This window comes from Heliangelus exortis, chromosome 1, assembly GCF_036169615.1.
Source record: "Heliangelus exortis chromosome 1, bHelExo1.hap1, whole genome shotgun sequence".
NCBI lineage: Eukaryota > Metazoa > Chordata > Aves > Apodiformes > Trochilidae > Heliangelus > Heliangelus exortis.
Window position 1 is genome coordinate 193,930,686 of NC_092422.1, and position 6,731 is coordinate 193,937,416.

Sequence of the window (6,731 nt, forward strand, 5' to 3'; positions counted from 1 at the left end):
GATCCCAAATTATTCTCAGTCATCAGCCAAAAAGCTGAAAGCCAAAAAAAAAAAAAAAAGAAGTTTCAGAAGGCTGGCATAGTGCTGGCTGGGTGGTGAGGTGGCAGATGGGAGTCAGTGTTAATGAATGCAAAGCAATGCACGCCAGGGAAAACAGCACTAACAAAACACACACAGCAGCAGGCTCTAAATCAGCTGCTTCCATTAAGGAAAGAGATGCTGCATGGATAATTTTCTAGAAATGCCTACTTAGTGCTCTGAAGGAGGAAAGAAAGCAAACAGGCTGCTAGGAAGCTTTAAAAAAAAAAAAATTAAAAACATTTTAGAAAAAAGGAGAAAATATTCTCATAAATCCAACATTTTGTTGCACCTTTGAGTGGCCACCTGCACTCCTGGACATCTCATCCCCTCCAAAAAGCAACAGAGCAACACAAAAACTTCGAGAAATCAGATGTGTTGACTGAAAAGGGAGAGCTGATCTGAAAGCATCTAGCATCCAAAATGGTACAGAAAAGGTAAACTGGGGGTTCTCATTTTTCTCCCTGATAGTGATCCCTATGAAGGTGTAAAACGAAGCGATGCTGGAGAAAAAAAAAAAACAAAGCAAACAAACCAGTGTTTAAATATCTCATTTCGTGTAATTTCCCACAAACTTTGGATTTTTTTTTATTTTTTTATTTTTTATTTTTTTTAATTTTTTTTTTTTTTTTTTTTTCTGGATTTGGACCGTCTGAACTACGTGTGACAGATCTTTTGCTGAGGATGAGGGTTGCTGATGTGCCCGAGTGGCATTAGAGGGCAGTGCGTCGCAACCTATCTGAGGTTTTTGCGGTGGCAAATGTCGCAGGAAACCCCCGCCAAAACCGCTGGGGATCAGGAGAGCAGAACGGTTCCCACCCTGGCAGGTAAGAAATGGTGGCGACCACAATATGGCAAAAAAACAAAATATCAGCACTGCTCAGAGAAGTGTCGATTCGGTTAAAAAACTGTGAAATCCCAGCAGACAGCAGTTTACAGTCTCAAAAGGTCTGGAGAGAAGAACCAACCCCACTACACACCACATTTTTTTTTTTTTAGTGACCCTGGAAGCACCTTCAAACCTTTCTGGACTTTCCTGCTTTCTTTCTTCTTTTTCTTTTTATTTTTTTCCAAAAACCCTACCTGTTTGATTTTCACTGCTATCTTCCCAACGAGCTTCAGCATTGCTCGTGTGGCAAAATGAAGAGGACAGTGTCAGAAAAAAAAAAAAATTACCCTTGCTTGGGAAGATTTGCTTTGGTTTGCTAACTTGAAAAAAAAAACAAACTAACAACTTGAAGGCATAACAACCTGAAAGAATGGAAAATAGAAAGGAATTTGAAATATTCTTCTGCTAAGGGGGCAGCTGGAAATGCCTCTGTGAAAGCAATGAAGAAACAATGTATTTTTGACATATATAGAATAACCCAAGACCCCAGAAAGTGGTGGCACTTTTTTTTTTTTTTCCCACTTAGTTTTTACTTCACATTTTTACCTAGTTCCATATTTTGTCTGAGTTTCATAACAAAAATGAGTGAGAAGTGTCTCAGAACAGAAATGTTTTATCAGAGATGAAGTTTTTGACACACCTACCTCAGTATTTCTGGTGACAACTGAAGAGAGCTCCATTGCTATTGACACTGACCAGTGGAGAGAGTGTTTGGCCAGTGATGGGGAAAAAATGCTATAAATGAAGAAATTACCACTGTCATTATCTCAAGCTTGTTTAAAGAACTGAGAAAACATTTTGAAAGTGTAGCAGTGAAAATAATACACATGACTGGACTTGGTACAGATGGAACATCTGCTGCCACCTAGAGAGAAAAAAAAAAAAAAAAAAAAAAAAAAATTGTGCTGCTCTGCTGGATGAGGAAGGGTTTGGATAGGAAGTTATTTAGATCCCCCCTATGATAGCCAGGGAGAGATTTTGTGCCATAGGTGCAGTTTTTTACCTGCTTCAAATCCCACTCTCTGGGGCATCAATAAACCCAAAGAGATTTCAGGAGTTTTATGTTCACTGGGAGTCAGACTCAGTCACCTGTATGGGTCCTTTCTAACTTGGGATGTTCTAAGATTTTATGAAAATGGAGGGGAAAAAAAAAAAAGAGTTAAACCTCCATTTTATTGGTTATCATCTTTAAAACTAAAAGCTTTGAGAAAGATTCTGGAAGCCAAGGCAAACAGTGAGGGAGGATTTGGAAGAGGAGAAAAACAGCTTTACAAGCTGGCTTGCCTGCCTTCCAAACCATCTCTGTGCATGTGGCAGTGAAAGCTTCCTGTCAAGTGTTACCATCTTTCTGCTCATTTTCTCTTCTATCAGAGCCAAACTTTGGCTGAATGATTATTATTTTTCTTTTTTTTTTTTCTTTTTTTTTTTTTTTTTTTTTAATTTCTATGGCTTCCACTCCTTTTTAAAGATCAAGTGTTGTTAAGTGCTACAGTGGAGATCATTCCCTATTAGACTTGTCTCCAGGTTTGAAGTTTTTATTCCAGGAAAGGCCAAATTAAAATTCACTGAGCTTCTCAACATGTGATTTTTGTGATTTGATTTTCCATCCTAAAATATTGTTTCAAAATACTTCAGGTTTAACAGTGACACTTATGTGTCTCCTGTGGTTTTGAGACCCCATCTTGAGACAACTTGAAGGATTCTGAGCATCCATCCTCTGGAAATGAAAATATCTTAAGTTAAGGACTCAAAACCAGAAGGCATCTCAGACAGCAGCAATTTTCACCGTCAGTTGAGACATCTGCATGAAAGCTCCATCCAAATTTACAGTTCCATCTTTTGAATTGAAATACAGTTCTGGATTTGAGATTAAATTCTAAGAACTGTGGGGTCTGGAAACCCCTTTGTGGTGCTGATTTGCAGATTGGTGGGGTTACCCTTCTGCTTGCAGCAGATTTATATCAGATTTTAATGAACAACTCTTTTCAGTTCAGCTGAATCCAGGAACTTAAAGTTCAAAGAGAATACTCTGAGCTCCTGTCGTGATGGCCATCTTGGCATCCTTGAGAAAACCAGAATTATTTGGTGTTAATAGTACATTAATGGGCATTTAACATTTAACAGGTTGCCCAGAGAGGTTGTGGAAGTATTCAAGACTAAACTGAATAAAGCTACGTGGGGTCTCATCACCAATCTTAACTTAAGCAGCAGGCTGGACCTCTCCTTTCCAATCTGAATTATTCTGTTGAGTCTGGGATTATTTCCATGGCTTTATTACTTGCTATATTTCTCCAGAGAGGTGAGATGAAGGAGAGGACTTAGCATCCAGACTTGCTCTGGATTTCTGTCCAAGTTTCAAGGCTGCCTCTGCCACAGAGGTGCTTGATGCAAACAGAGACAAGTGTATTGGGACAGGACACTGGAACAGGTTGCCCAAGGAAGTTGTGGCTGTCCCATTTAAGGGTTGGACTTGATGATCTCTGAGGTCCCTTCCAACCCAGCCTATTCTATGATTCTATGATTCTATGATCCCTGGCAGTGTTCAAGTCCAGGTGGGATGGGACTTGGAGCAACCTGATGTAGTGGGAGTTGTCCGTGCCCGTGGTTGGAACTGGGTGATCTTTAAGGTCCCTTCCAACCCAAACCATTGTGTGATTCTGTGGTATTGGAACATACTCATCCCTGACACTGGAAATGGAGCAGTTTGGTCTAGATCATAGAATCATGGAATCATAGAATTGGCTGGGTTACACCCTCTCTGTAAAGAAATTCTTTCTAATATCCATCCTAAACCTTCCCTGGCACAACTTGAGACCTCTTGTGCCCTCTTGTCTTGCTGAGAGTTGCCTGGGAAAAGAGCCCAACCCCCCCCTGGCTTCAACCTCCTTTCAGGGAGTTGGAGAGAGTGATGAGGTCTCCCCTGAGCCTCCTCTTCTCCAGCCTCAACACCCCCAGCTCCCTCAGCCTCTCCTCACAGGATCTGTGCTGGATCCCTTCCCCAGCCCAGTTGCCTCCTTTGGACCTGCTCCAGCACCTCAATCTCCTTCCTGAGCTGAGGGGCCCAGAACTGGACACAGGACTCAAGCTGTGGCCTCCCCAGAGCTGAGCACAGGGGCAGAATCCCTTCCCTGGACCTGCTGGCCACGCTGTTCCTGAGCCAGCCCAGGATGCCATTGGCCTTCTTGGCCACCTGGGCACACTGCTGGCTCCTGTTCAGCTTCCTGGCAATCCAGACTCCCAGGTCCCTTTCTGCCACTCTGTGCCCATCCTGGAGCTCCCCATGGGGTTGTTGTGGCCAAAGTGCAGGACCCGGCCCTTGGCCTTGTTGAACCTCATCCCTCTAAAATTCAGACCTCCAGCAAGCCCCAAGCAACATTTCCCAGCTGCTTAGCAATCATATTTCCTATCCCAGAGCAAGAGGGTGAATATTTGATATATGGACACATAAGATCAGGTAAGATGTCTTATACAATTATAACATAACTCGTCTCATCCAGCTTTAGTTATCTAAAACTGAGAAACCCAATATGTTTACAAGAATGGGCTGCAGCCAAGTGGTGAATCATCTGCAGAAGACAGTCCATGGAACAGCACTTTCTTAATTCACTGGGACAGTTTCCATATTCCACCTTACCAGCCAGGGGTTATTTTTGTTCATAGTTTTCATTTTATAAAGAACTTGGTGTGCCTTGAGGTTTTTGGTAACTCTACAATTCCCAGCATACTGCAGTGGTAAGAAACAAAGAGCTGGGTGTTTATTCAAAATGTTCTGTCTTATGCAAGAGTGAAAAACATTTATCTTGTGTGTTATAGAACAACCCAGTGACTTGAAATTAAGACAGCAGAAAGAAGAAGGGCAGATTATTCTGCATTTTTCTATGTGGAACTTCTTGACTCTTCCCTTGGAAACATCATCGTGATTATTGGAAAAGGGACTGGTACTGAGCTACATGGATGGGGAGCCTGATCCAGCCTGTCAGCTCCCTTTATTTCTTAAGAAAAAACACTGTAGCCAAAAATAGAGGACCCTAAATGTCCTCAGGGCACTGGTCCTGGGGCATCATGGAAAGCAAATTAAGAAAATTGAACGCTGAGCTTTCACCTTTTTAAGCATGAAAATGCTCACTGTGTCTGTTGCATTTTCCTTCTTTTACTCTTTCCAATTTATGGAAAACCAAGACCTTAATCATCAATGGCCAGGTATGAACATCATCCATCCTTCTGTTCCTGAAAAACAAGGAAGACATCAGAAAACCAAAAAATACCACTCTTCAGGTAACAGCTTTGTAAACAGCATTATCTCCACCATCAGAGCAGGCCACATGACCCTAAAAGGATGTGTTATCAAAAATATCTATAATGGTGACCTTAAAAAAGTACAAGAAGTGCTAATGAATTTCTTGTTATTTTAGAAAGGGACTTTCTTCTCCGTTGGTGCAGAGAGCTTCCTGAAGCAAAAACAAACGCAGCTCTTCTCTCTTTCTTTTTAAATATCAGGTAGAAAACTTTTTGAGTAAGCTTCTGCTCAGTTGTTTCCTTGCTCTTCAGGGTTAGGAAGTCATGGTCTGAATGAAATCTTTTAAGTATTGTCTTTGCTCCAAGACTGCATGACATTAATACTGCAAGACAATCAATATTGTTATCATCACTGTTGTTATCAGCAACTCAGAGTTACTGGACAGGGGATAAAGCAGAGTTGTGACTTCCTCAGGCCACATTTGGAGTGGAAGTGCCAGAGTTAGGATGAGGTGCTCTTAGCTAGCTCCTCTGGCCTTGTCCTTCTCCCTTGTACTTATGTTGCCCTCAACACCACATCCTTGTCATGAAGTTCTCTCTGGTAGCTCATCAAGTTCCCCAGTTACACTTTCTGGCCATGTTTTCCCATTTTTTCCCATGTTAAAGCTGGGAATTGCTGGGATGGAGATTTCCAAGAGCAGAGCCAGGCTGTCATACCACGGGAAGCTCTTGGAAATGTTTGTGGTGCTAAGTCAATACCTGCAACTCTGTCCTGACATTGTCACTTTCTGGGGAGCATGAGAAGATGAGGTTTAACTGTGCACAGCCACTTGGGATGCCACAGCATCTAAATTACATCACAACAGCTACAGTTACCTCTTCCCTCTTTGAAACCCACAGGAGGAATTTTTTCAGAAAAAACCTCAGGTTTCTCCACTGAGCACCCTGAGCCACAGTGAGAAGAGGCTTCTGGTTTTGTGCCAAGCTGAAGGAAGCCAAATCCTTGGTACTTGTCCAATTCCATCATGTTTTCTTCCCCCCTCATCCTGTGTGGTTGATTTAGCAAAGCTCTAGGGCAGTGCCCATTGAAGACACAGCAGAAAGACTTCAAGTCTGGACACTGCCAAACTTGCTAAAGTAAAAAAGGAAGCAAACTATAAATGACAATGTCTGGGCCAAGAAGTGTGAAAGAAACCATTAATTTTAATGCCTTCATGCAAATCTCTAATAATTGCACTTAAGAGAAGTGGAATAATTCCACTTAAGAAGAAGATGGGGTCATCTTGGTGGACATGGTTTGAACACTGAACAGCCAAGCAGATATGGACTATCCTGCAATTATATTTTATATGTTCATATTATCTTTTATCTGTTCTTTCTATAGTATCTGAGCTGCACATATCTGACATGGGATCTGGAGTACTTTCCTCTTCTGACTTTAAATTAAAGCTGATGAAACACTCAAAATTGAGGAGGTTCAGTGTCTTACTTTTATTAGTCACACCAAATGTTTCAGGTTTTCCACTTG